Here is a 10,589-nt window from a genome sequence, read left to right as displayed (position 1 = left end):
ATGAAAAATTTTACAACATTAAAATGGTTTTTAATTACGATGTTTTATATTCAACCAGTAGCCACTTACTGTAACTTGATCCCGACCTTTTTATCTTAATCAAACTAAGTTCCTAAAGATTTATTCAACAATACATGAAATCAATCCTAAAAAAAACAGTAATTCCAGAAAATTCAATCCGTAAAATGTTTCAGATACTATGTTTTACGACCGAGCGCCTAAATTTGACAAAATATTCAGAAACGGAACAAACTAAACATATTTCGCCGAAAATTTAAATTCTAAATTTTTCAAGATCTCAAAGCTTTCACTTACTACGAAATTCACTTAATACAATGAGGGAAAGTATTGAGATAATGAAAAATTTAGAACTTCAATTTTCAGCGAAATACATATTTCGAGGTCACCTGAGTTCAAATAACAAGTCTCGCAAAATTGCCTCTATATGTGTTTATACGTGTGTTAGCTCTAGCATGAAAATTTGATTTTTAATGGAGTTCAGTGGAGGAAGGTTCGTAATTTATATCTGAGGTTCGTTTAAAGTAACAATTTAAAAATGCATTTACTTAACAAAATAAGGAAATACTTATTTTTCAATCTAGAAATTGCTTAGCTCGCACCTTTTATCCAAAAAATTAAAAGTTAGAATTTATAAAACTAGTATCCTTCCCACAGTTCTTTACACTGAGGAAAGAACAGCGCCTTAAGGTTTTTGAAAATAAAGTATCACATAAAATATTAGGACCGACAAAGAATGAGTCAACGAAAACATTTAGAAGGCTGATACATTTGAGCTGATTTGAGGAAACTGCATCCAGTTAATTTATAATTCAGGTTTTGAGTTTATTTATATAATGATTGCGGCATATAAGACGTCGTATAAGGTTGTGGGACTTAGTAAAGAACGGATCCCAAAAATGTTAGTTAACACTGGAACAACGAATAAACGTCCGAGGAACGTAGAATTGCGTTAAAACTGATTTAGTAGATTTGGGTTTGGAGGAGCGTTGCTGGTCAGAGGTATGAGAAGAACGATTGGTGGTATCAGCAACGAACCATCGGGTTAGTTTTATTATTATTATTCTTTAAGTCTTTATTATTAATATTATTACTTAACAAAAACAAACAAAGAAATGCCTGAAGATTAAATGGTTAAATGCCAAGGAAATTTAATCATTTAAAAGCTCTAATCCTAATTTTGGTTTAAAGTTCTTGAATCTAAGACAAAAATAACTATATAATTAGTATTTGCTATTACATAAATAGCTGCAAGCATCTTTCTTTTGAAAGTATTATTTTCTTTCAATAAAATCATTGTTTTTTTAATTTGGTTTTATGTTTTATAGGTTAATATTATATCAGATAGAATAACCTGTATTTTATAACGTAAGACCGTTAAATTATAATTTAAGTAAGCTAATCATAATTAATAATGGTTTTAAGATTATTTATAATCAATTTATGATAAAATCTGTTCACATTTAAATGAAATCATAAAGAATTCTTGAAACTTTATGGATAAATTTTGTTATAATTGAATAATACAAAAAGTCTCAAATAAGGTATTCGAACAATATACGGAAAAAATATGTAAATCATAATATCTGGAAATATAATTTTGGTTGAAATTTTTAAAAAGTGAACAAAGACTGATAATTAAATGACTGACGAGAGTTACTACTGGAATTTTATATTGCACCACAATATGAAAAACATTAATTTATTATTTATAAATTTTTTTTTCAATGATAATTCCATAAAGCTTAAAATCATTATTTAAAAAATAGGTCTTATGCTCATTGAAATAGTCTCAGAGGGCTTAAATTACTTTCTTTTTCTTTTTCTTTTTTTTTACAAAATCTTCCTCTAAAATATCTTTACTTAAAAAAAATAAACAATTCTCATTATTAGAAATAAGAAACAATGGATAAGTATAAAATATTGAAGAGTTTTATGAATAACTAATGGATAATAAAAGGAAAAATGATGAAATACAAAGCCGAGACCAACTGATCTTATAGATTGCATTAGGCTTCATATTTTGTTATTGCCTAATAGTGGGTACCCTTAATTGGGGAAAAATCTGCCGGTTGAGCGTTCTATTGAAAAAATCGTTTCCTGGCATAACCGTTGTTCTAACAGCGCTTCCATACAAAGTACTGAGCCTATAGTACAAGAGTCCAAGATGAGAAAAAAGGCAGTTATCTCACCCCAATTTTTGATTACTTTAATGAAAACTATGTATAGTTAATAGTCAAAATTGATGAGTCTGCCAAGTATAGGTAGGGGGAATAAAAAAAGGCGGCTGTTTCAAAGCGATAAAAAAAAACATTTTTCATTCGGAGCTCTATTTCTTAAAAAGTAGGAACAACACAAGAAAACCTAAGAGAGCGTCATTTAAAGAAGAGTAAATTTGCTAAAATATGAGCCCTAATAGAGTTATTTACGTTTTCGAGATATAGCTTTAAAAAAGCTACACTTCATAAAATTGTTGTATGGGACGTACTGAAAGATCAGCAGTTAGTGAATTTATTTTGGAAAAATTAAATCTCAAAAACCATTTGACGTACAGATGTCTTTTAGCATTAGCTAGTTAAATGAGCTAAAAAGTAGTTTATGATAATTATCTTTGTAGGAGTAATAATTTACATGAAATTTGCTAAAACAAATTGATTTATAGTTGTTCGGACAAATTTATATTCATATGTGAATATCATAAAAACTACTACCCCTACGAAGATAAATGTCATAAACTACTTTATAGTAAGTTAATGACCCTTCATGGCTCCTAGGCATTCACATTATTATATTACGGTAAACTGTTGTATTTCTGACAGGAATAAAATTTATATTCTTTATCAGTATAGCAACAGGAAAATGTTTCGTTCATTATTTTCGTCTTCTCTTTTCTTTTGATTTTATTTCTCAAAAATCACAAAAATAGCGATAACTTCAACAGCAGTCCACCAACCTATACAAACCTTGGGGCCGTTGGTGTAGTAGATAGAATTGTTCTGAACTAAGATAACATGGGTCCTGTCATTCTGTTCAAGATAAAACTAATAATTGTTCGTTGTCAGAAGACATGAAGCCTGATATTACATCTGTATAAAATATTTTTAATCAATAAGTATAGGAAAAATCGGAGGGAAATTTATGGCGTATTTTATTTTGTACATGTTTTGTTAGTTCCATACTAGCAATAAAGTACTAATCGCTTTCGCGTGTTGCAAACCCTTCTCTAGTAAAAAAAATAGAACATATCTATGCCATCTCTGGAGTATTTTTTTTTGGGGGGGGAGGAGGGAATTTCAACCTCCGACGCCCGTGTATGGACCAGACACGCTGTTCCCAATAGTATTGGGTTGTAAAATAAGTTCACAGTTGTTTTTACTGGTGATTCCAATAACTTAAGATTCATTTGCATGAATTTTTTTTTTAATCCATTAGATATGACCCATTTTGATCTATTACATGTCCCAGAACTACTCAGATTTTTTCTCAATGAACTCCTCTTTGTGCGTTTTGGAGTCCTCGAGCGAATTAAAGTGTTTCCCGTTAAGAGAGTTTTGAAGGACCTGAAATAATTAAAAATCTATTGGAGCAAGGTCTGGTGAATAGGGTGGATGGAGGATCACATCCAAGCCAAACTCCAATAATTTCTCCGAGTCTGCAAAGACACGTGAGGACGGGCGTTATCGTGATGGAAAACTATGCTTTTGCGATTATGAGACACTAGCATGAGATGTGTTAAGCGTTTCTGCATATCCCGTGTCGTAGAGTGAGGGTTGTCTGTGATCAATGCTTGAATTTGGTCATCATCAACAGTTGAAGGACGATCGCTTCGCGTCTTCGAATTCAAAATTTCGTGTTCGGAGCCGAGCAAACCACTTACGGACGGTGGTTTCTCCTAAGGCATCATCACCATACACACTGCAAATTTTGTTTACCGTCTGTGCAGCGGAGTTTCCTTTTCGGAAATAAAAAATCATTGAATGACTAAAATGAATATTTTTCTCTCCCATTTTGAGCAAGCAAAATACCACTTAAAGAAAAGGAATCTTGGTTGAAACTGATGCATAAAAGCACCTTAACTAATCCTTTTTAGAATATGTAAACATTATTGACCTAATAAACATTATTTTATAAACACCTAGAGGATCAAATTGAAATATTGATAAACGCTACGAACCTATTTTACAACCCAATAAATAGATAGAATGGAATGTAGTGCCTTAACAGCTCTAACAATTTTGATGAAACTAAAAAAAAATTAATAGAACAAACAGCAGCAAAGGTAGAGCCATATTTGTACTACGTTTCGCAACCACAGCAGTGAGCAAAGTCTTGTGAGTGGGTATACCAGATATTTTTTTCTCCACGGGTTCACTTTAACATTTCTCTTTTGAACAAATTTTATAAGGTTGTGAGTAAAATCCAGCCGAAAGATAAAATCCGAATTACTTCCGAAAAATTGTATGTCTTTGAGAAATGATTGCACCAAGTTTCATCAATAATTACAATGGAATGTTACTTATCTACTTATGGTTTTTATATATATTTTTTAGTCAAAATAAGCTTACTTTATACCACTCAGTACAAAAGTTATAAAAAATTTGTTATAAAAAATGGATTTATTTGCAAATTTTATTTTTTAATGTTTTTAAAATTGTTAAAATATCATTTAATGATATTTATCTTAACATTTATCTTTCAATGATTATTATCCTTACTGTTTCAGTGATGTTGAAGAATGATCTATTGTGATTTAAATTTTTTATTTGATTATTAATAAATTTAAAAAACTCTTTTTAATTGAGTTCCACATATTTCTCTGTTTTATTTTAGAGTAGATCATTGAAAAAACGTATACCAAGTACATATATTAGTCAGTTTAGCTTCTCCTCCAGTCCTACATCCTTACATCCTTGCCAATATATCAAGGTGTAAGATGAACAAATTTTATCATTTTCATTTTTAAATGAATATGACTTGCAGTTTGAGAATAAAATCTATTGAAGGAGCTGTGTAGCAAGATAAAGAGTACTTTTGCACTTGTATAAATTAATGTAAAGGATGGAAGCTAATGAATGACATATTGCACCATTCCTCGACCTTTTCCCAACTTTGGCCCATATTAGTGGATCTGTTCTCGAAATACAGGTATGTCAACGTTTGCGAAGGGGTAAGGGAAAGTATAAGATGGAATTTGATAAAATTTTTACGGGTCAAACTATGTACCAACCTCTAAAAATTTCATCAAAATCACATTGGCAGTAGTAGTACTAAATCTCGAACAAGGATTTGAATACAGACAGAAATAGACCTATTTGTGATCCTGGACGCCTAATAAATAAAACGCAAGAGGAAATTTTGTAAGATAATTCCAAAAAGTAAATTCTTTTCAAGATTTTTTTTTTATTTCCTACATAAAACTAAACTTTCCTATCTCAGGTAGTGAGGATCACAAATTTGATTTAAAAATGTATATATGTAAAAAGAAGCGACATTGGTAACGCAGGTACTGTGTACCCTCTGTTCCGTGTTCAATTCTACGTTATATCAAGAGAAAATTCATGATTAGGTACTGCGGATACTATATAGCTCCTACTGATTTTTTATGTTTATGTTATATTAATAAAAAGATTATGATTAAAGTTTTTATAATTTTAACAATCCCTTAAAAGATAAATAAATAATGATTATGTTTACAGAATATGTACAGAGAAAGTGAGGAGTGTGTGAGAGAGATTGAACTTCTCGCCGGGCCACCCCCCCCCCCAATAGTAAATAAATACAATTTCCATAAAATATAATTTTATTATTTGGTATGGATGGACTTCCCATAAAAAGATGATATGACCTATATGTTAGTAAAATTTCTATTTTACTATCTTTATATCGAACACGTATATAGAAAGAAGAAAGACCACCTTTTCAGAAATTTATTCCATCAATGACAAAATTTTTAAAGTAACGAGTTTTTTTTTGCAAAAATTTATAATTTAGAGTTATATATGTTTGTTAGAATACACCTCAAACATATCAATGCATAAAATAAAAAATAATTAGATTGATTATAGTAACTGTTAAAATCAAAATATAGCTGATAAATAATTTGATTAAGCTTTTAGACTTGAAAATAAGGGAAACGTCATCATGATGCAATAAATAAACATGAAGTTGGAAAGATTATTATCATTCCGGAATATTCAACATCTAATAATTATATTTATTTATTCCGGTACTACAATCCTTTAAGGTCATTGGCGTATTACATTGTGATTATTTAATTCTACAGCATATAGCAGGCAGAACATTTAATCGTAAATTGATATACTAAAATCGTTAGAGCAGTTATTGATGAAAATGAAAAATCGATTACATAAAGTGGTACTTCCGGTCTATTTTATCGAAAAATATGCTGTCACATCCTGGTTATAGGACCAAGACTAGATTCAAATCGATGCTCGACGGTCAAAACATGTATTTTCTGAAAGTCTAAATTTTTTACTTGCGACATGTTAATACTTCTCCTTACGATATGTTTCATGTATAAGTAACTAAAAGTTCAAATACCGAAACAAATTTCATTGATTCATTGATCAGGCTGTTCTCATTTATCTATTTGGTCCCATATCGATTTTCTCACATTCAATCCACTTCTTACAGTAGAGAATAGGACTCCAATGGGAGTCTTAGCCGAAAAAAAAAATTTATCAACTACCTTCACTTGCTTAATCATGCGAAAAACTAAATTACTGAACACACCTATGTTTCAACAACGGCTAGTTTCGAAGATTTTATTCTCGTACGACAAATCACTAATCCAGAAAAATAGTTAAGTACAATTACCAACAAAGAAAATATATAAATAGTGAGGAAACAATCTTTTCCCATACAATTGGCAGAGGTTTCATACAATCGTCAATCGAATCATTTTTGCCCAACTCTGCTATATAGTGATTTAATTTGTACCTGAACGCACTTGAATAAATAATATATTGTTAATGAAGAACCACTCTATCCTATAAAGTGGTTACGTTTATTACCAACGACAATCCCCACTGCGATTAAGGTTTATCGTCCACTTAAACTATTGAGGATCATTTGAGGACCTATATGGGGCAGAAGAAGCAATTCAATGTGACTGGCTACTATACATCAAATAATCAGTCAACAAGGACTATATAACAAAAATAAATTTTTTACCAAAGATTTTGGATTAAGGATAAATCCATTAAAATATTACGACTCTAATAGCCTCTTCAAATATTATATAGTTTAAATGGTAGAATAATTAAACAAGATTATGAACAAAGATCATAAAAAATATAATAAACAAACTTATAGATTGAACCAAAATACAAAATAAATTAAAACAGTCAAAATGTGCATGTGTGAAACATATAAACAATTTACAAATTAATTCACGTTGTTTTTAACTCTCACCTCAACATCGGCATAAGTATTCTGAAGTACAGAATAAATAAAAGGGAAAAAAATCACATAATTTTTAAAAACATTATATTAATTATTTTTGTCCTTAATGTTTAACCTATATCCTTCCAAAGACACATTTTACGTCCATATTACTACTATTATTTCCAGAAACGTTATAGTCATCCTGGAAAAATATTTCTGCTTTAGTTAATAATCAAATTCTTTCATAGTTTATATTTATCTATTTGTTGTCACCACTATCAATGAGAAATGGATTATTATTTCAAATGAACAAGTTTAAAAGTACTTTGAAAGGTGTAATTTTAAAAATTTGACATTTAAGTCCTCTCACATTGGCGGATTCAGAGGGAGCGTATAGAACCCCTCCTCCCTGAGAAAAAAACATGTTATCTTATATTACAGGTTTCCTCGTCCTAAGCAAAACAAGCTTTTTTCCCTAATAAGAAGTAGAATTACTCCGTTTTTAAAACTCATTTTGGTAATACTTTTCCTCAGCTCCCCCAAAAAAGGCGGGAACAATTACTTCTTGCCCAGACTGTACGACGATAACTATATAGGTTAGTTTATAATTTTAACCGGCTTTTAAGAGGGAAAATTTCTTTCCCTTCACGCTTACTTCTTCTCGCTTTAGTTAAAGTTTAACCTATAATTATCGACATTTAATACTTTTGATGTTTACGACCGATATTACTCTCGGAATCTTGTACTTTTTCCCATATGAAACTCTACTGTCAGACAATCTTCAGTATTAGATAAATAAATAATAATTTAATTTCTATCCATTTTAGTCTCAACACATTTTATTTTTCTTAAAAGTCCGACGTTTCGGCCAATCCGGCCATCCTCAGACACAATCTACTTAATAAAATTTTGGAACTAAATGATAATTAAAATTCATTTATCACAGTCACTATTTGTTAAAACTTTATCACAACCTTTGTGATAGGTTTAGGTTTTGATAAAGTTTTAACAAATAGTGACTGTGATAAATGAATTAAGTTTGGTTTTAATGTGAATATTGACTAATTAGAAATTGTTGTTTTGACCAGGGCAGAATAGCCTGCATGAAGTTGAGTTTTTAAATCATTTAGTTCCAAAATTGTATTAAGTAGATTGTCCCTGAGGATGGCCGGATTGGCCGAAACGTCGAACTTTTAAGAAAAATAAAATATGTTGAGACTAAAATGGATAGTAATTAAATTATTTATTTTAACAAAATTAACCAATCTCAAGAAAGTGTTTAAGATTATAAATTAAATTAGAATAAATTTTACAAAATAGAAATATTACAGATATTACAAAATAAAAATATTAGATATTATATATTTAAAGCAATCATTGGAATCTATAATCAGAAACTCTACAAATGAAGCATTTATTTTATATTTACTTAATAGGAAATATACATTTTAATGTTTTAATTTTACAAAAAAGAACTTATATACACATTAACATATATTGTATATGCAAATATAAGATGTCACCACAATTATTTGAGGGGGGGATATAAAATTTCTTAATTGAAAAATTACATTATGAAAAGTCTAATGATTCCATATTTCTGTGTCTTATAATGTCCTACATTTAACTCTTAATCTGCTCTTTGGATATAAGTCCGAAGATTCTCCAGTATTTAATGGGTCAACTAAATTAGACTGTTTCCTCCAGTTTCCTTTTTAATTATTTTCAAATAGGGACTTTTTCTTACTCCTTTAGTAATACGTTCTTACGTCCATTCCCTCTAGAGGGAAAAATTCCCTGCTGAGTGGGCGGGTAATTCATGTTTAAAAGGTCTGTACAGTCTGGTACAAATATTTTTTTTTATCACCTCCCCTAAAGACAGTTTTGGAATACAAACCTACCCTTTCAAACAATTTCAATAAAAACTGAATCTTATTGGTATTAAATACCATTTAACTGTACACTGATATAATGAAGTAATAATGAAAATAATTGGAGCCGTTTTCGAAAAAATGGTTTAAAAAAATGTAAAATATATATACATATGTGATATACAGTGTAAATTTCGGTAAGACAATTTTAGCGAGCAATTTATGTAACATCCCACACACCTACTTAGATACGTGATTTCAGTTTCGTACAACTTTTCGATTTTCAGCCAAGCTGACTCCATGCACACAGACATTTTGGCTAGATAGGGTATTTGGACTCAGAAGATCTTAAAACAAGTTTTTTTCCGTTGAAAACACGGATTCGAAATTATTCACGATCGTAATACTTCCTATTAGAGTGAAACTTCTCTTAACGGAAACTCCTCTTGACGGACAATTTTATTAAGGCTCCGACCAACTAGATACATATTCAATGCATTTTAATCTCTTTAGTACGTAGCCCCTCCACTCCGGCAACGAACACTAATTTTTTCCATCAGTATTGTACACTTCTCGATAATGGACACTAGTCATAAAATATGAAAGTACAAACAAACTCATAATTCCAAAACAGTATTTTGTAGGTCACTTATTTTGGTATACATAAGTAACTGTTTTTTTTTTATTTTCAGTTTAAAAAATGGTTGAAACAAGACGTCCCTAGAACATACATATTGTAGTATTATTGTCTTTTTCGGATTTACGATGTATTACAGCCAAAGTAACGACATATAAATGATTCTATTATTTCATTGTTGTGTTCTCTTTATATATTTCCCTTTTTCACGGATACCTCCCTATAACGGACAAGATTATCTTTCTCGTGGGCACCCGTTGTATAGAAGTTTCACTGTACTGTATATTTTAAATATAAGTGAAAGTAATAATCACGTTTTTTGGATGAGAAAAATTCAAAAATCACGTTTGGTATCTTATTATTTTATTATTCTATCAAACTGACACGTTGTTAATAATTAGTTATTCAAAATATTTTAGAAATTGCTCTGAAATTTTGAAGAATTATTCGAAGTTAATACTGCATGATTCTTTAATTTTTTTGCAGGAAAACCCGGATTATATTTGTAAAATATATTAAAATCTTTCTTGTTCTTGGTTCGCTATATACATAACTATACATAATAATACAGATAATCATAAGTAAAATATTCCTATTCTTAGTTCGTTTAACACATAGCAGCGGTCTCCAATAGGTATAAGATTTGAATGAAACCG

This window comes from Halyomorpha halys, unplaced genomic scaffold (genome assembly GCF_000696795.3).
Source record: "Halyomorpha halys isolate HHAL.00 unplaced genomic scaffold, Hhal_1.1 Scaffold173.1, whole genome shotgun sequence".
Taxonomy (NCBI): Eukaryota; Metazoa; Arthropoda; class Insecta; order Hemiptera; family Pentatomidae; genus Halyomorpha; species Halyomorpha halys.
Note: the sequence above shows the minus strand (reverse complement) of the source record.